This window comes from Neovison vison, chromosome 4, assembly GCF_020171115.1.
Source record: "Neovison vison isolate M4711 chromosome 4, ASM_NN_V1, whole genome shotgun sequence".
NCBI classification, from domain to species: Eukaryota; Metazoa; Chordata; class Mammalia; order Carnivora; family Mustelidae; genus Neogale; species Neogale vison.
Genome location: NC_058094.1, coordinates 26,196,240 through 26,217,279, shown reverse-complemented (window position 1 = coordinate 26,217,279; position 21,040 = coordinate 26,196,240). Strand labels below are relative to the sequence as shown.

The 21,040-nt window shown below is 36.4% G+C and overlaps 1 protein-coding gene and 1 non-coding gene across 2 annotated transcripts in view; one reads left to right on the top strand and one right to left on the bottom strand.

The window, feature by feature from the left end:
• Positions 1-21,040, bottom strand: part of CSMD3 (CUB and Sushi multiple domains 3) — a 1,253,935-nt gene that overhangs the window by 449,774 nt on the left and 783,121 nt on the right. The window lies entirely within an intron of this gene.
• On the top strand, positions 1,834-1,940 carry LOC122905711. The gene has a single exon (XR_006384404.1). It is a non-coding gene; the product is annotated as a U6 spliceosomal RNA (small nuclear RNA).

The window sequence follows — 21,040 nt, the reverse complement described above, 5'->3', positions numbered from 1 at the left end:
CTCTCTCTGCTTGACTTATTTCACTCAGCATAATCTCTTCCAGTCCCGTCCATGTTGCTACAAAAGTTGGGTATTCATCCTTTCTGATGGAGGCATAATACTCCATAGTGTATATGGACCACATCTTCCTTATCCATTCATCCGTTGAAGGGCATCTTGGTTCTTTCCATAGTTTGGCAACTGTGGCCATTGCTGCTATAAACATTGGGGTACAGATGGCCCTTCTTTTCACGACATCTGTATCTTTGGGGTAAATACCCAGGAGTGCAATTGCAGGGTCATAGGGAAGCTCTATTTTTAATTTCTTGAGGAATCTCCACACTGTTCTCCAAAGAGGCTGCACCAACTTGCATTCCCACCAACAGTGTAAGAGGGTTCCCCTTTCTCCACATCCTCTCCAACGCAAGTTGTTTCCTGTTTTGTTAATTTTGGTCATTCTAACTGGTGTAAGGTGATATCTCAATGTGGTTTTAATTTGAATCTCCCTGAGGGCTAATGATGATGAGCATATTTTCATGTGTCTGATAGCCATTTGTATGTCTTGATTGGAGAAGTGTCTGTTCATATCTTCTGCCCATTTTTTGATGTGTTTGTCTGTTTCGTGTGGATTGAGTTTGAGGAGTTCATTATAGATCCTGGATATCAACCTTTTGTCTGTACTGTCATTTGCAAATATCTTCTCCCATTCCGTGGGTTGCCTCTTTGTTTTTTTGACTGTTTCCTTTGCTGTGCAGAAGCTTTTGATCTTGATGAAGTCCCAGAAGTTTATTTTCGCTTTTGTTTCCTTTGCCTTTGGAGACGTTAAGAAGTTGCTGTGGGTGATATCAAAGAGATTACTGCCTATGTTCTCCTCTAAGATTCTGATGGATTCCTGTCTCACGTTGAGGTCTTTTATCCATTTTGAGTTGATCTTTGTGTACGGTGTAAGAGAATGGTCGAGTTTCATTCTTCTACATATAGCTGTCCAGTTTTCCCAGCACCATTTATTGAAGAGACTGTCTTTTTTCCACTGTATATTTTTTCCTGTTTTGTCAAAGATTAATTGACCATAGAGTTGAGGGTCCATATCAGGGCTCTCTACTCTGTTCCACTGGTCTATGTGTCTGTTTTTATGCCAGTACCATGCTGTCTTGGTGATCACAGCTTTGTAATAAAGCTTGAAATCAGGTAAGGTGATGCCGCCAGCTTTATTTTTGTTTTTCAGCATTGGAAGGGAAGTGAACCATGAGAGACTATGGACTCTGAAAAACAGTCTGAGGGGTTTGAAGTGGCGGGGGGGTGGGAGGTTGGGGTACCAGGTGGTGGGTATTATAGAGGGCACGGCTTGCATGGAGCACTGGGTGTGGTGAAAAAATAATGAATACTGTTTTTCTGAAAATAAATAAATTTGAAAAAAAAAAAAAACTCTACACAGTATAGGGATATAGGGAACATACCTCAATATCATAAAAGCCATCTATCAGAGATATATTTTCAACAAAGATATAATTTTGTTGCCACAGTACTCTCATACTGAAATATGTGCAGTAAGTACAATAAATACATACCTATTATATATCAGTGTCTTTGAAATTTTTTTTGTACCCAAGAGGTGAAACTGATATCTGAACAAATAGTTAATATGCAACAGATGACTATTACAGTAGAAACAGTCACAAACAATAACTAAAAATAGTGGCTATCATTTTTTGAGCATGAAAACTGTACTGGCACTATGGAAATCTTTTTTCAACATTAATTATGTAATTTAATCCTCATAACAACTCTGTGATGGAATTAATTGTCATCTTCATTTACAGATGAGAAAGCTGAGAATCAGAAAATGTAAGTATGGTGCTTGCTTCGTCAGCACATATACTAAAATTGGAACTATACAGAGAAGATTAGCATGGCCTCAGTGCAAGGATGACATGCAAATTCATGAAGTGTTCCATAAAAAAAAAAAAAGAAAAAAGAAAAAAGATAAGCATAGCTATAGACTGAATAATTGCCCTCCTCCACCACCCCCCCATTCATATGTTGAAACCTAATCCCCCATGTGATGGTGTTTGGAAGCAGAGTTTTGGGGAGGTGATTAGGTCATGAGGTTAGAAGCCTCATTATTTATAAGGGATTAGTGACCTTATAAAAGAGGATTTTAAAAGCTCCGTTTCCTCTTTTGCTGTGTGAGGACACAGAGAGAAGACAGTCATCTATGGATGAGGAAATGAGCCTTGATCTTAGACTTTCTAGTCTTTAGACTGAGATAGTTGTTATTAGTCACCTAGCTTATGGTATTTTTGTTGTAACAGCCCAAAGACACTAACTCAGAAAATTTCACAAAACTTGTGTATAGCAGAGTCTATGTGCAAAACAAAGTCTTTCTTTCCTCTCTCTTTTTAGTAGGTTCCACAACCAGTGTGGAACTCACAACCCTGAAACCAAGAGCTGAGCTGAGATCAAGAGCTGGATACTTAACCAATCAAGCCACCCCGGTGCCCCACAAAGTCTAAATCAGTAAGTTATACTGGAGGAATTTTCATTCTTTAATTTCCCATTTATGAAATATTTGTTTTATTTCTAATATGTATAAAAATGATACTAAGTATTATGGATATAAAGATAAATAAGTTGTATCCTCTGCTCTTAAATGAGGGCACAAAGGAGGTATAGCTAAGCCCTCTTGGAGTTGGAGGTTGGTAAATAGGTAAAGGTGATCCTTGTGCTTAGAGTTATTTCACTGAGTGGATTGGAGAAGAGGGAAGAAGGAAAGGTATTTAGGTGGAAGATATGTAGGCTTTTTGTTTCTCTTTCCTTCTATAGGTGGTGACTTGGTTGGAAGCTGAGTCCATCGGGGTTACTTTAACAGAATACCATAGGCTGGGTTTATGAAAAACAGAAATTTGTTTCTCTGGGTTGTAAGAGTTGGGAGGTCCAAGATCAAATGTCTAGAGATTTGGTGTCTGGTGACATCCTATTTCCTGGTTCGCAGATAGCCTTTTTTTGTTGTGATGGGGTCCAGGACAGGCCTTACCAGAGTGTGCACTTTGATGTGTGGATTGTTTTGAGTTGAAGTCAATCAAGGCCCAAGGGACTCAGGAGTAGCTTTTTGCCTCCCTTTTAACTGCCTGAAAGCATTTAGTTAGAGGGCCTGGCCTGGTAGACAGCTATCACTGAAAATAACTACAAAGAGTATCAGCTAGGTGTGGTAAGCCGGAAGGAATTCAGCAAGGCCTGTTTGTTCAAATTCCTCTTTGTGTCCCATTGTCTCTGCACAGCATGGCAAATATTTGTTTAGAAACATTAGCTTTCCCCATCTTCCTCCCCTTTGAAATCCCAGATCCTTCCCTCTTTCTCCTTAGCTCAGGATGGTATATAAACCTCAATTGCTTGACTATTATTAAGAGGACTAATATCATGAGGGTTCTTATAAATATGAAATTAACATTTTCTCCTGATAATCTGTCTTATGTCAACTTAATTATTAGACCAGCCAAAGTACCTAGAAGGGAAAAGTTTCCTTCTCCACTAGCTGCATCCTCACATGGTAGAATGGGTGAGGGAGTTCTCTGGTGCACTAATCCCATTCACTGGGATTCCACTCTGATAACCTAATCATCTCCCAAAGGCCCCATCTCCAAGTCCATCACACTGGCCATTAGATTTCAATGTACATATTTCAGGGGGCACAAATATTCAGCCTACAGCAAAGGCAGTGAAGGTGGCACTAGGCATTGAAGGGTGGTAAGATCAACTAAGTGATGTGGGTGGGGGCTAAACAAGTAAAGGTAAGGCCAAAAAGGCAGCCAGTAAGTTTGGGAGATCGAGTATATATGAGTGGATAGTGAAAAGCATAAATTTGAGGATAAAGATAACCAGAATTTTTACTATCAAAAAGGAGATGAAGAAAAAGGGAAGATTTCAAAGAATGCTGAGGGGAAATTGGAGTGGAGGAGTTTTGTGAATTTGCATTTAAAATATGGATATACACAGGTTAGATAGAGATGAAAATGTGTATAGATAGATATAGATAAAGCTATATATATATATATATATATATATATATATATATCTCGAGAGAGAGAGAAAACTCTGCATGTAGAATGGCAATTTAATAAATGTAGAATTAATAAAAATAGAAGATCAATATTTGGTAGCCATGTTAGTGATTTTGGATTCTGGGTGAATGTTCGATAAAAAAACAAGATAATAGTGTAGTCTTGGGTTACCTATCTTTGAAGCATGTATCAGTCACAAAGGTGAAAATGGCGATGTTACCATGGAAAAACCAGAAGACACTAATTTTACTAGGTGATCACAGTTCACATAAACAGTGCGGGAAATGTGGAAATTGTTTACCTCCTGATGTGATGCACTAAGCTGCAGAATCATTTCTGTAGTATTCCTGTTAAGAATGCATGGGCTAAGTCTGGATAGGAGGAAAGGCTGCCTGGACTCAGATTGAAGGACATGTTATTTATAACAAAAAGACATGACATATAAATGCAATAGTTTTGTGGGTTGACTCCTGAACAAGGAAGGGAAAAGAGACATTTTTTGGATCATTAGCGAGATTTGAATGACGTCCATGAATTATTTGATAGTGTAGTATCAAGGTCAACTTTCCAACCTGGATGGTTATTTTGTGGTTTTGTGGGACAGAGTCTCTGTTTTTATAAAACTCAAAGTATTTGGGAGTGATGAGGCATTATGTTTGCATCTTGCCTTCAAATGGTTCTGTGGTGGTTTTAAAACATGTCTACAAATTCTTTGATGCTCCTCCTATCCAAAGGTGCAAGCAAATTATCCTCTCTGATTATTGGACATTAATGACTAGCTTCTAACAAATGGAATGTGGCAGAATGGACATGGCCACTTCTCACAGCAGCTATCCTAACACTACCAGTTGCCTCAAGCCCATATATGTTTGGGGCATGAAACAAGAATCAACACACTCTACTTTAGCTTGTTCATTGCAGCAAAAACTATAGAAGTACCAAGATTTGATCCAATTGGATTGCCAAAGGCTTAATTTTCCCAACAGCTCCCTTAAGGGTTTTCAGGTGGAATTGTGGAGAACTTAACGCCTGAGGGATGAACTTGGACCAACAAGAGGCAGGAAATGGGAAGGAGACCAGTGGATTCATTGCTTACCTCCCTCTCCCCAGAAAGATGGCACCAAAACACAACTGGCCCACATGGCCCAAATGACCAAACACGTAGCTGTGTTTCTTGTGAGGCTGTGACCAACTCAGTAACAGCCAGTAGTATATAACCCCATATTTGATTCTTCCATTTCCCTGGTATATTTCTTTCATCCCTCATCTTTGCTGTTTTGGAATTGCACTCCCTTTCTTCCCCCATAAAGTATTAATCCATAAGCTATGCCTCAGCCTCTGTTTTCTAGGGAAAAAAGGCTAGGACCTGTGACTTATCACTGGCTACCAGTGAATGGATTAGGTAAGGGACTGGGCTAGCTAATGGTTGTATAAACACAGATGTGGTTTCCAGGAAGATAGGATATTAGCTCCAATTATTGAGTGACTATTATTTGACAAGAGGGTTGCTAAATACTTTAACTGTTTTAATCATGTATTTCTTATGAAACACTGAGAAAAAGGCATATTACTCCAGTTTAACAGATGAAAAAACAAGGTTCTGAGAGGTTGACCAAGCTCATATACACAGAAAGAGCTTAAATGAGATTCAACATCTGTATGACTCTAGTAAGCACACTCTTTTCCACTGTTCCATGCTGCTTGAGAGAAAGGATGCAGAGGATAATGTGGGCCAGATACTGAAAAACTCGGGAAAATAGATGAATTAACTTGATCCCTGTATTGGAAAAGACAGCAACATTTTATTTTTAAAAGAGGTTATTTCTCCAATGCTTTAACACACTAATCCCACCTCTGCATGGCACCAGAGTAATTTTAAAAATTATTCAGTTCTCTTCAAATCCTTTCCAGTGGAAGGTCCTCATAATCTAAATCTTTCCTGTCTCTCCAGTCTTGTCTTCCATCATTTTCCTACAAGCAACCTAAATGTCATGCCTGTTGAGACACCTACTGTTCCCTTTCACACCCACATGACCTCAGGAATGCTATCTTCTCTGCCTAGAAATAAGGCATTCTTCTAGTATGCATAACCTGGGGAAATTTTTGTGTATTTCTCAAGGTCAGGTTATACTTTTTCCATGAGTACTGCCCTGAGCTTACAAACACAGTTAGTTTTTCCTTTCCTTTCTACGGCATACTTATATTGACCTATAAATTTTGCTATAATTTATTTACTTATCTATCTCCTCCCACGAGCTTTTAGTGATCTTTGTATTACAGGTATCTATACACATGAGGGTAACAATAATTTATATATCATGTATATTCCAGGCAAAGTTCTTTTTTCTTTTTTTTTAAGATTTTATTTATTTATCTGAGAGACAGAGAGCAGGAGCGGAGGCAGGGCAGAATGAGAGGGAGAAGCAGACTCCCTGCTGGGTGCAGGGTCTTCTACCAGCTGGATCCCAGGACCCTGAGATCATGACCTGAGTTGAAGTCAGAGGCTTAACTGACTGACCCACTCAGGTGCCCCAGTGCCTGATTTGAACCCAGTTAGTTGTTATGGAATATGTGTTCTTCAGACTATATCCTCTCTCAGCATAATTTTCAAAGGAGAGTTGTGGAATATGTAAAGAATGAAGAAAGGCAATGAGGAGCATACAAAAACATGTGGTTCTATTAGTAAACAATATATGCAATCACAAATTCCTACAGCTATGGAGAACTAAATATATAGAAAACCGTGGAATGACATGTTCCTGTTAAGTCTTTTGGATCATTTAAATTCTATAGTTGTCTTATAATGGTAGGAGATGAGTGCTGAATATTTTCTAACTACCTCTCAAGAACCATTCACCATCTTTTTATTCTTGCTTTTTACCACTGGGTGTAGGAGTAGGATTTGACCCACTTGGACCCATAATAGAGAGGCTCGTGTGCTACCCAACTTTCTCTGTGTACAATGAGTAGTCAAGAAACAAGTGGCACTAGCAGGAGATGGGATGAGGAAATTGAGAAGAGAGTTCCAGAGGGCATTTTTTCTCTCAACTCCTCTGCCTGATTACCATGGAATGGCTGTAACCCTTGACTGAAAGCCAAGCTTATGTCAGGGTATCCTTTTCATATAGCCATCCTCTGAGAGCTGTGGTTATCATTCCTGAAGATGATCATAGCTCCCTGTTGTAGTGACAACAGCCAGAGATACTGTATAACATCTTCTAAATTTCCTTAATTTCTGTCAACATATATACATAGACTTAATGTGAAAGTGCCATTTGTTTCCTGCAGTATTTCTGACTGATACAGTGTAGCTTACCACTGATTGCTTAATGCAACACAAAAAGAATTTTTAGCATCCCACTGATAGGTGATTTCATTATCTTAGAGTATTTTGTCTCCTAGAATACAAAATGGAGTTGGGGTTTCTTAACAAATGTTGCCTCCATTGGAGTCACCTAAATACTGTGTGTCATTTACAACTCAAATTGGAAGGAGCAGAGTGAACATTCATTTGCAGTCAGAGGTTTGCATTCACAGAGTAGCACCTGGTTCTGCTCTTTCTCTTCCCTGCTGTGGAGGCAAAGAAATCAGAGGCTGGGGAAGAGATGCTAAAGTAAATGAAGATGGGAGGTCAGAGGAAATAGAAGCAGAGCACTATGGAAAGCTCTTTTGCAATGAGTTGAGAACAAAATTGGAAATGTAGGTTTAAATGGCAGTGGCTGAAATTTGTAGAACAGGACTCTTTCAACACCTTTTCTATAGTGACCAAGTAACTTTGATCCTTGATGCCTAAAGTAATAAACTCTAATTTTAAATTCAATCAGATTTCCAGCCAAAGACTCACATCTGGCCTCAAAGTGACATAGAAATTCTCATTGATCAATCTCTGACTTGACAACAGTTGACACTGTAATTCAAATACTTCACAGAGAAACTGTGTAGGTTAAAAGAAAGTGATCTGTAAAACTTGCAGTTTTGCTGATTCTTAATGTTAAGAAGCCTCTTGGGAATCTCATTACCTTAGCAACGGGCTTATAAAGGTTGTGAAATACGGAATCATGCAGCTAGAAAAGACCTTGTGAGTTAAATTCGGTCTCACCTTCAAGCATCTCAGACAAATGAAACTATAGTCAACTTCAAAAGATTTTTGAGAATAAAATCTATAACTTCCCAGACAAAGTAATAAAAGATGTATTTGCAATAACAGATGTGTACTTTACAATCATGATGAAAACCCTGACATTTAAAAAACTTCGGATTAGATAAAACCATTTAATAAAAAATAAATATGCAAACTTCAGAATGCTGTAAATATACCCTGAGACAAAGTTTGCCTCTTCCAACAGAGCTAGTGTAAAAGAATATCTGTAGCCCATAGTTAAATCATACATTCTTTTGATATATAGCCAATAGAAGAGTTTTAAAAAATTACTCAATTCTTAATCATATGTGACCTTAAAAAGTTACTGAATGCTTTAACACATTTCATAGAATTAAGAGCTCTTTATTGGTGATAAAAACAATGTGCTTTTCTTTGCTTCTAAATATGATGTTTTTTGGCACATCATTAATTTGGAGCTGTTTTTATGGTTGCATTGACATATTTATGATAAAACTATATTCCATCATCTCAGTCCCATGTTTCTTTTTTTTTTTAATATTTTATTTATTTATTTGACAGACAGAGAGATCACAAATAGGCAGAGAGGCAGGCGGGAGTGGGGGGGGGGGAAGTAGGCTACCTACAGAGCAGAGAGCCCGATGCGGGGCTCAATCTCAGGACCCTGGGATCATGACCTGAGCTGAAGGCAGAGGCTTTAACCCATTAAGCCACCCAGGCGCCCCAGTCCCATGTTTCTAATTGAGAGGATACCAGGGAACTACAGTTAACATATGTGTAAACAAACAAGGAGTTTGCCAGCTTTTGTAGGTGTCATGTCTGAATGTGTCTCCTCAAAATTCAAAGATGAATATTAGAAGATGGAACCTTTGGGGGGGTGATCATGTCAAGAGGGCTGAGACCTTAGGAATGAGATTAGTACTCTTACGAAAGAAGCTTCAGAGAAATACCTTTGTCCCAGTGAGGACAGAGAGAAAAGGTGACAGCTATGACCTAAAAAGAAAACTCAACAAAAGGTCCCCATGCTAAAAACAAGCAAACAAACAGAAATAACACAAAAGAAAATAAAACAAAAACAAACGTCTGGTACCTTGGTCTTGGACTTTCACCCTTCAGAACTGTGAGAAATAAATTTCTTTTGTTTACAAACTACGTAGTGTGGTATTTTATTATAGCAGGGCAAAGGGACTAAGACAGTAAGGAAGGATCTATGAACTTGGGATGTGTGGCATTTTCTTCCAACACAGTGATTATCAGACTTTCTTCTGACAATGGGCTTCCTGGGGTTTTATGAAAAACATGGCCCAATGGAATGAGGTTATTTTTAGAGAAAAGACTAAGTATACTCTGATTTAGTTAAAAAGAAAAAATATATGAAAGTAGGTATTTAAGTATTAACATATTTAACAATATTAACATATCTCACAATAGTTCAAAATATTCCACAATGTAGTGATTCCAAAACTGAGAACCAATGTTAACTAAATAGTTCCTTAGTGTATAAATTTTATTGTCCAAACATTTTAATAGGGAAAGGTGAGAATCAATTAAATACACACACACACACACAGATACACACACACATTTCTTGATATAGTCTCTTAGGTCAGAAAATCCAAAGTCTGGTCTTAACCAATTTCAAAGTATAACAAACTCATTTCAGTGCAATATTTGCTAAAGTATCCACTGTGTACCAAGAACTGTGCTAGGATCTATAGCCACAAAGGAGTGTGTGTCATAATCTTGGCACTTAAAAAACAGTCTGTAAGGCACCTGGGTGGCTCAGTGGGTAAAAGCCTCTGCCTTCAGCTCAGGTCATGGCCTTAGGGTCCTGGGATCGAGTCCCGCATCGGGTTCTCTACTTGTCAGAGAGCCTGCTTCCTCCTCTCTCTCTCTCTCTACCTGCCTCTCTGCCTACTTGTGATCTCTGGAGTCAAATAAACAAATAAAATCTTAAAAACAAACAAACAAACAAACAGTCTGTAAGAGTCAGTCTGTCAAATAGGTGTATTCAGTGTGTATTTTTAAATTTTTTAACACAGATTTTTTAAGAGAATGAAAACAAACTATGCTCTGGTTGACAGCTTTGCCACAAACTGTAAATGTTTTAAAGCTCCAAGATGATTTGAGAAGTTAAGTACATGCCCTATGTATTCTGATTTAAGCCTAAAGGTAAAATGTAAAGTGACAAGTGACTCCATTTCCCTGACTTGTCCTGAGGTAGTGTTTTCTTTCTTTCTTTCCTTTTTTTTTTTTTTTTTAATTTTATTTATTTATTTGACAAAGAGATCACAAGTAGGCAGAGAGTCAGGCAGAGAGAGAGGAGGAAGCGGGCTCCCCGCTGAGCAGAGAGCCCGATGCGGGGCTCAATCCCAGAACCCTGTGATCATGGCCCAAGCCAAAGGCAGAGGCTTTAACCCACTGAGCCACCCAGGTGCCCCCTGATGTAGTATTCTTAAAACTCGACCCATTCTTTATATTCTTAATGTCCTTCAAAGGACTTCCTCAGCATTTGCTTTCCACCTGGGACTAGGTACAGTGTGTATGAGAAAAGGGCAATGTGGCAGGCTGTTGGGGTTAGGAAACCCAGGAATATGCTCAAGGTCATTCTCATTGTAGAAATTTCAGATCAGTTGATGCTATCAAGTAGTAAACCATCTAACTATAGATAGATTCATTATCATTTTTTCAGTACAGTGATATTCATTCACACATTGATTCATTCATCTGTCCATTCAATCATCTCTTAGTATGTTCATTCAAGAAGAGTGTCTTGAAATTATACTTTCTCCTTAATGTTGGGATGTAGAGATGAATAAAACTTCATCTATTACTGCCCACCAGGAAAAAAACCAAACAAACAAGTATGCGAATACATAAAAGTGTGACAAATAACATTGTTTAATAATAATATAATGGGAGGCATGGGAAGAAAATGAACAATTCTGGTTAGGAGTGGAAAGATTCTAAAAACTAAAACACAAGGGGTGCCTGGCTGGCTCAGTCAGTAGAGCCTACAACTCTTGATCTTGAGATTGTGAGTTTGAGCTCCACTTTGGGTATAGAGATTACTTAAAAATAGCCTGGGTGGCTCAGTGGGTTAAGCCGCTGCCTTCGGCTCGGGTCATGATCTCAGGGTCCTGGGATAGAGCCCCACATCGGGCTCTCTGCTCAGCAGGGAGCCTGCTTCCTCCTCTCTCTCTCTGTCTGCCTCTCTGCCTACTTGTGATCTCTCTCTGTCAAATAAATAAATAAAATCTTTAAAAAAAATAAAATAAAATCTTTTAAAAAAATTAAAAAAAATAAAATCTTTAAACAAAACAAAAAACTGAAACATAAACTAAGATTGGGCAGGTTTGCAAGGATGTGTGTGGTGGAGGGAGGTGTTGTAGCATGTGTGGTAGTTTGTGACATTTCAGGCAAGGAGAAGAGTTTGACCAAAGGATGATAGACATCCTTTTGGAAAAATCCAAGCAGGTCCGTATGGCTGGGATTACGGTACAACGAAGAGTGAGGAAAGAAATGAGGTTAGAAGCTACAGGGTAGCTCATGTGCACTAAGAAGCATCTCTGACTTTATTCTAAGCACAGACAAGCCTTTGGTAAAGTATCCTGACGATGCATACCCGACAAACACTTCACACATAGCAGTCATACTCATATCCATGAAATGAACTAAACATGATATAGAGTCAATTAAAGAGACACGACCCCACTCCCTTAGGAACTTAGGGTCTAATAATAGAACAGTTAAATGAAAGTATCAGGATGCATTCTTTTTTATGAGAACGAGTCAACACAGCATTGTTCACTTCAACCTCACTTAACCCATCTATTCTTTAAATATTTTCCTTTAAAGTACCTTGAATGAAAGAACAAAGTGAAATATAGATTTTTGTCTAAATCTCTGTAGCTACCTGTTTAAAAGAGTTTGCAAGCAGGGGTAGATCAATATTTTTTGAACTATAATAGCAATCAAAGTAAATGGATTTTTCTTTTGAAAGAACCGTAACTGCTAGCAGCCTAACAGCAGCCATCAAAAACTTCTAAACATTATTTCTCTTACTATATCTACTGGATGGCGAAAAAGCTTCTAATTATTTGGAGTTATATTTATAAAGCAAGTGAGAAGAATCAACCATTCTTATTTGTTACAAAAGACCAAATGAAGACAATCCAGAGTTCGAAAAAAATGAGCAGAATATGTCTTTTTTTTTTTAAATAACATGTTTTCTCCTAATCACCACAATTTCCACTCGCCCAGAAGTGACCATCATCCCAACTTTTACAAAAACCAACTTAGTGTTTTTACTGGACGAAGGCAAGGAGGAGAATCTCTGGAATGCTGGCAATATTCTCTTTCTTGCTCTGGGTGTTCTTTTTGTCGTAATCATGAGTTGTACATTCATATTATGTACCTTCTTACAAATTGCTATAATTCATTATTTTTTTTTAGTTCACCTTAAAATAAGAAGGAATCTGATAGTAGTAACTATGATAAAACCTTTCTTTACAGAAAGGGAAAGACATTGCATGTTGCAATCCATTCCTGTCCTTTTCTTTCTCTTTTGAACACAGGAAGTGATAGCTCAAACTACCACAGGCATATTGCAACCATGAAGGGAGGGCCAAGAGACTTGCAAAGAAATCATCCCTGACTTGTTGAACTGCTGAACCAATATCTTCAATTGCCTGCCTCTAGACTTCCTGTTATGTGATAAAAATAAACCATCGTTTTTTTAAGAAGTAAGAGAAGGATGATGGATGAGCTAGTGTGATATGTCTAAATATATCAGTTTTCTCACAAGAGTAAAACAAGAGTATTAATTATCGATTTATATGGTCATGATAAGGACTAAATAATAAGAAATGTAAGTAAAATGCATAGCATAGTCCCTAACAGAGGATAAGTACAAAAACATTATTTTTTTTTATTACTCAGAAACAATTATATTGAAGACTAGGGGCCTTCAATATCACTCATTCACACATAAAATGTCTTGCATGTTTCTGGGGTTTGTTGTTTAATTTAATTTTGTTTTTTTGTTTTGGTATCCTTGATGTTGGTGACCATGGCTGTCTGTATGACTGTATGTTGAAGATTCTTAAATTTTAAGTTGTATACTTCATATCAAGGATTTGGGCTAGATGAGACTTATTTTGTCCTATATTATGACAGAGAATAAGTCAAACATTAAATGTAAATGCACTCCAAAAAAAATAATGATGCTGATACAGTATTAGCTCTTTATGGAACTAAGTCCTAGAACTATCCACACAACTTCTTTCAATCTAAGAAATAGGTATCAAGCTCCCATATGCACTGAACTAGTCATTAGGAGAATCCTAAATGTACTGGACTAGGCATTTCCTGAAGGAAATAAACATAACATTTAATCAGGTATTTTGGAGCCCTGGTGATAAATATAGAAACAACAAGTACATGTAGTATTATTGGAACTGATTTCTTCATATAGTTTTGGTCTCTGAGACTACTATAACAACTACTTTTCCATTATTTCTGTCTAACTTTCAGGCTCCGAGCTGTTTCTAGTGTTTTCAGGAGAGAACCCTATATCAATCATCTTTATTTTAGTTTAAATTTGAATCATCATCAAACTTCTTGCAAGTTAGTTGCATTTTAACTATTCTCAAATAGTAAGATGAATGGCTTTGCAATTTTAAAAGGATACTAAGTTGTATTTGGGATATACAGTAGCTCCCCATTAGCTATGGGAAACATTCCAAGATCCCCAGTGGATGCCTAAAACTGCGGATAGTACTAAACCTTATATATACTATTTTTTCTATACATACATAATTATGACATATTTAATTAATAAATTTGGCACAGTAGATTAATACAAATAATAATAAAATAGAACAATTATACTGTAATAAAAAAGTTATGTGAATATGAACTCTTTCTCAAAAGATTTTATTGTATTGCCTTCACCCTTCTTGTGACAATGTGAGATGACATAGTGCCTACAGGATGAAACAATGTGAGGCATTATGACACAGCATGAGGCTAGAGTACCTTCTGACAATAGGTCAGAAGGAGAATCATCTGCTTCGAAACCAAGGATGACTGCCGGTAACTCAAAGCTCAGAAAGCAAAATCACAGATAAGGAGGGATTAATTGTGACATTTGAAGACGTGAGATTAGAAAAAAGTCAGGTGTTTGGTTTATTCATTCAACATCATAGCATGTGCAAGACATGATATTTTGGGCTATAAAGGTTTAAAATGTTGAACAAGGTATAGATTTTTTGTATGTGTAAGGACAAAAAATGATTAGTTACATAATATGAATACAAATAATTTTAACACAAGGCAATATCTGAAAATGTGGTATTATTTATTCAAGGTGTTTTATTTCTTTTGAATATTTTATTTATTTATTGGAGTGAGAGAAACAAGCATGAGAGTGGGGTGGGAGGAGGGGCAGAGGGAGAAGCAGACTCTGCTGAGCAGGGAACCAGACATTTGGCTCAATTCCAGAACTCTGGGATCATGACCTGAGCAGATGCATAACTCACTGAGCCACCCTGGCACCTCTTCAAGGTGTTTTAGAAATACAGAGGAAGAAAAGCCAGAGGAAGAGATTCAGAAATTAGAATTTAGAAATTTGGAAGAAGGAAACAGTCTTCTATGTTTCCTATATAGAAAGAAGGAAAGTGTAGAGATGAACATAGAAGACTGTTTCAAAGAAGTTGAATTTTAAACCATTTTTTAAGGATTTTATTTATTTATTTGAGACAGAGATACAGAGAGAGAGAGAGAGAGAGAGAGAGAGAGAGAGAGAGAATGAGCAGGGGAGAGGCAGACTCCCTACTGAGCCAGGAACCTGATGTGGGGTTTGATCCCAGGATGCTGGGATCATGACCTGAGCTGAAGGCAGACACTTAACCAACTGAGCCACCCCAGGACCACAGAAGTTGAGTTTTATATGGTCCTTAATGAATGCAAAGGATTTTTATAGATGGAAATCAGAAAATACATTACAAAAGGACTAAGGGGCATAAACTTGAACGAGAAAAGGCTTTATAAGATATGAGTGGAAAAACAAATTACAGCCAGAGTATGCATTTTCTTGTATCTGGTCAGAGTGGAATTGATTATATGAGAATGTAGAAGATTCTATAAAGATTCTGGAGTCAAGTAACAGAGGTAAAACTAACCTGGAATCTATGAGAAGAACAGATTCAAGAAAGTAACCTGAAATTAGCTCTTGGAATAATTCAAAAAAAGCAAAATAAAAGATATTAGAATTGTAACCAAAACAGAGATGATAAATACTGGTAAAAGACAAATGATAAAACCTGCAACTTATTTGAAGTGGGAAGTACAGAAGGAAGACTAAAGTTGAATATATATATATATATATATATATATATATATATATATAATAAATTTCCCAAAGTAATGTAAGATCCATGAATTAAGAGGGATTATGGAATAAAAGTGGGTTGTGATGGTCAAAATAATCTGTGATATGAATATACTCTAGAGAATGTTAAATTGATTTATGTAGCATTTTTTAACCCTTTAATGTATTCATTTCCACTGTGGAATTTTAGGTGAGGTATACAGTACATCATTATGGGTTTAAAACTTTTATTATTTTTACTGATGGATCTAATATACATATGGAAAATGGCCATTCTATATATGACAACAGCTCTCACCTACATGAGAGGCCCAGGAAGCCAGACTACACCCTCCTCTATAGCAATCTGTTAAGAACAGTCAGATTTGGTCAGATTGCCAATTTCCCTAACTTTTGCTCCCACTTCCAACTCAGGATCAATCAGAGGAAGCCAATATACTACCCAAACTAATCAGATAAGATGTTTTGCTTCCAGTTAGCCTACCTCCAGCCTCCCCATGACAATAATCCTTATTAGGGCATAACTGGAAATCATCTTTCTTTCCTTCCTGCCTTCCCTCTTTCTTTTTTCACTTTAAGATTTCCTACTCAACTGACTACCTTTGAGTTTCTATGAAAAGAAGTGATGGTGGCTGATGTCCTTGCTATAGCAAGCTCTGAATATTCTCTGTTTGTTCTCATTTCTATAGTTTTCATTTACTTATTTTCAAAACTCCAGTAAAAAATTAAGTTTATATATACACACCAACACCACACAGGAAAATAAATGTGAAATATAATTCATAGAACAATGTATAACTCCATAATTGTACTATGCCCCCTGATATTTTCTGTTCCATTTTATTCTTTTCATTAAAAAAAAAGAAGGGGGAAAAAAAGCAGAACCCAACTCAAAAATTATTTAATGGCCCTGTTCAATATGACCTTTTTTTTTTTTTAAAGATTTTATTTATTTATCAGAGAGAGAAAGAGAGTAGAGCACAAGCAGGGGGAGAAACAGGCAGAGGGAGAAGCAGGATCGCCACTGAGCAAGGACCTTGATAAGGTATTTGATCCTGGAACCCCAGGATCACGACCTGAGTCAGAGGCAGATGCTTAACCGACTGAGCCACCCAAGCGTCCCTGACTTTTTTTTTTTTTTTTTCCTTCCAAAGCAATTGCACACTGATTTTCTAAAGGTTATTTGCCTCTAGAGTCGTGTTCACGGAGCATCTCTTGGATCTTCTTTCTATAGATTACATGTAGTAAAGTGCATATACATTTTGAGTAGGGATTACTGGAAGACTGGGGATGTGAATTGCAAATAAGGAGATCAGGATAAAGACAGTTTTTAATGACAACCATTTAATTCAAATAAAGCATATCGATTTAGAAATTACAGCTCAAAGAAACAAAGAAGGTTTAGGAAAAGAAGACTGGAATGTTAATGAAACTCTTGATTTCAGTAATTTTTCTTTTTAACATTTAGCCTGACTCTTAGATTTTTTTTTCTTGTCCTATTACCTACTATTAAAGCAGTAGTATGCATTGGGAAGAGAAAACTTAATAAAGTGGAAGTCCTATCTACCAGAAACTGAAGGGGCAGTGTAAAGGTAAGTACAAATAGAGGCTTAGCTCTCCCTGCTGAAAATAGAAGACTCCCTCTCACCTCCCTTTATCTTGAAGTTTTCACTTTGGAAAACTTGTAGTCATCAATTCTTTCTGTCTTTCTCAAGTGTATATAAATATTTTCATGTGCTAAATGAAACTCTTCTCAGACTCAAAACTTATAAATGTTTTTCCAAAAATCTGTAAACCATCTCTTTGGAATATAATCATCAGGAAGACAGCACTCCTAGCTTACTTTCTGTAGAAAGGGAAGATCCTAATTTCAATGGACACCTCCCTCCAAGTTACAAAACTACTTCCTGTCATAAGCTATAAGAAACTTATCTTTCCTATGGATAAAATCAATTAGCTAACACAGATAGTCACCCCAATATCAGATCAATTCAGGATGAATTATTTGTGGCAATAATGCTGTTATAATAATAGGCAGTAATAGCTGAGGTCTATTTGTCATTTATCTTTAGAACATGGATGTAACAGGTTGTATCTGCTTGACTATACAAAAGGTTAATGTTTTTCTGCCTTTGCAATCTCTTTGGTGGATTACTTATGATGCATATCACGACCTTGTTTAATAATTACTTAATCATAAAACAGATTTCTTTATCTATTGCTTTTGTAAATTGCTTTTCCTGGGTTAGGAAGATATTCCTTTTTTATTTTTATTTCCCCAGACAACAGCCATATACAGAAATTATAAACATTTTTTCTTAATAGAAAGGATTTCTATTTTTGAGAGTTTTTGTTTCACTTTTATATTAAAGTTTGGAGTTGAAAGAATTAGTTATGGAGAAATATAAGAAAAGTCTGAGAAAAGTACACTGGGCTAATCATAAAGGATATAGAGCCTAAAAATCCCTTGTATCATGCATATTTCTATATCACAACATTTAAAAATTTATTATTTCTTGTTTGGAGTGGCTAAAGTTCTTTATACTATGATATATACTGGACAAGCCATCAGTTTCCTTCTAGCCATACAATTCTACTTTTTCATAGATAATCTATAAAGGAGAAGGAGGTAAGGGAGAAGAAGGAAATCCATACAAACAGCTCCTTGATTTTTTCCAAACGGCCTTTCAATCACCACATAATTGACTAAAAAACATAGTTTTTTGAAAAACTAGAGTTTTAATTATAGAAGCTTAAATTATCCCTTCATTTAGAGCTTAGATTCTCTCCTGAAATCAGCTTTTTAACCTTCCCATAAACTAATCAAGAAAACATTTTTAGCCCATTTACATAAATGACAAGCAAATATTTAAATTTTAAAATGATACAAACTTCACTTTGAGTTGAAAGTGCTCTTAAAAATCCAACATGATTTATACTCGACTTTTCAAGAATACATTGACAGTGTAAATCAATGTACACCGCATAGGTATTATTTGCTTTATGAATTCTCATGTACATGTGGAAATTCAGTCATACATTAATACCAAGATAAATATGGACACCAACACTGATCCAGGTTTCCAATAAACAGTGTTTCATACTTATTTTATAGGAGTATGTTAAAAATACATCCGGGATGCCTGGATGGCTCAGTCAGTTAAGCTTCTGACTCTTGGTTTCAGCTCCTATTATGATCTCATGAGTCATGGGATTGAACACTGCACTGAAGTCTACACTCAGTAGGGAGCTACTTGAAGATTTTCTCCTTCTGCTCCTCCCTCATTCATGTGCTCTCTCTTTAAAATAAATAAATAGGGTGCCTGGGGGGTTCAGTCATTAAGCAGCTGCCGTACGATCAGATCATGATCTCAGGATTCTGGGATCGAGGCCCACTTTTGACTCCCTGCTCAGCAGGAAGCCTCCTTCTCCCTTTCCTGCTCTCCCTGCTTGTGTTCCCTCTCTCTCTGTCAGATAAACAAAATCTTTAAATCAATCAATTAATCAATCAATCTTAAAAATAAAATAAGACATGTCCAAAATGGAGCTGCTTATGCTAAGCCTCCATCACCAAACTGAGAAGTATAGTTTCTGATCTCCCAGAAATGGAATCTTAAACCCGTCAATCAGGAATTACCTGAACCGCACTAGTTAGGTAATGTGCTTGAGAAACCCCTAAGATCCCCTAAGGAAAGTGGCCTTTCTTAACCCATCTACTCTTTTGCCTAGTACAACTTCCTTATAGTTCCTGTTTTCTATTGCCTATAAATTCTTTCATTTTGTAAAGCTTCTTGAAGCTTCTTTTTATCTGCTAGATCAGATGCTACCCATTTCATGAATTGTTAAAACCAACACAGAGTTTAAAATTGATAGCGGAATGGATAAAGATTATATATATATATATATATATATATCTCAACATAAATATATATATTTATTTTTGTATGTTTTGATGTATATATGTATGTATTATGTACATATTTTTGTATTTATGTATATAAATACATTTTATTTTTACATATATTTATGTATATATGTATATGTAATAAATAGATATTATATATATATATACACCACACATATGCACATTATATTTATATATATGGAATAGAATATATATATTAGAATGGAATATTAGAATATAGTATAATATAATGGAATATTATCCAGTCATAAAAAATGAAATTTTTCCATTTACAACCACATGGATGGAGCCACAGAGTATAATGCTATGTAAAATAAGTCAGTCAGAGAAAGAAAAATACCATAGGATTTCACTCATATGTGGAATTTAAGAAATAAAGTAAATGAGTAAAGAAAAAAAAAAGAGAAAGAGACAAACCAAGAAATAGATTCTTAACAACAGAGAACAAACTGGTGGTTACCAGAGGGGGAGGTGAGTGTGTGTGGGGGGGATCACTGAAATGAATAATGGGGATTAAAAAGTACACTTATCATTATGAGCCCTGAGTAATGTATTGAATTGCTGAATCAGTATACTGAGCACCTGAAACTAATATAACACTATATGTTAATTATACAGGTAAAAAAAAAACTTTAAAAAATTTACTGGGTTGAAATTTGTTTTTTAATAGCATCACCATTCATAGTAGAATTTAATTGAATCTGATGTTTGAGTCTAATATGTGTAAATATTTATAAAATATTTACATGAGAATTACTTAAGAACAGGACAAAAAATGTACGTAGAGTGGCAAGGTCTTTTGTAGAATTTAATGCAAAAAAGAATGTTATAAATCATAGGGAATCCAGGGGTGTCTGTGTGGCTCAGTGGGTTAAGCCTCTGCCTTTGGCTCAGGTCATGATCGCAGGGTCCTGGGATGGAGCCCTTGTTGGCTCTCTGCTCAGCGGGGAGACCGCTTTCCCCTCTCCTGCCTGCCTCTCTGCCTCCTTGTGCTCTCTCTCTCTCTGAGTCAAATAAATAAAACAAAATTAGAAGAAAACATACTTGACTCTACTCCAAGCAGAACAGTTCATCTTTTGGGGGGCCCATTTTAGTATGCTCTTCCATTTTTCAGATTCTTATCTGAGGCAGAAGCACTCTCATTTATTTTAATCATAATGAAATGGAAATTTCAAGACACCAAGAGTGTGGAAAGTTTATGTATACCATTTCATTTCATATTCAATGTAATGCCTAAAGAATGCTTCCATTTTACAGACTTTACTCAAATGGAAAACTTTGCTGTTCATTCAGCCATCTTCTCTTGCATGTTCTTATTGGGGAGAAAGTACCCACAGATTACAGCTGAGCTGCTGAACAGAATTTCAGGGTTACAGATTTGGCAACCATAGAGGTGATGGTAGGCAGTGTGATTTATATATCATCATCACTGCCATACATATATATCTATATATGTATATATAGTATGCATATATATTATTATGCAATACTGTCAATATTATACAAATGTAAATATAGTTATATTTATATATATATAGTTTTATATAAATAAAAATATATATAGT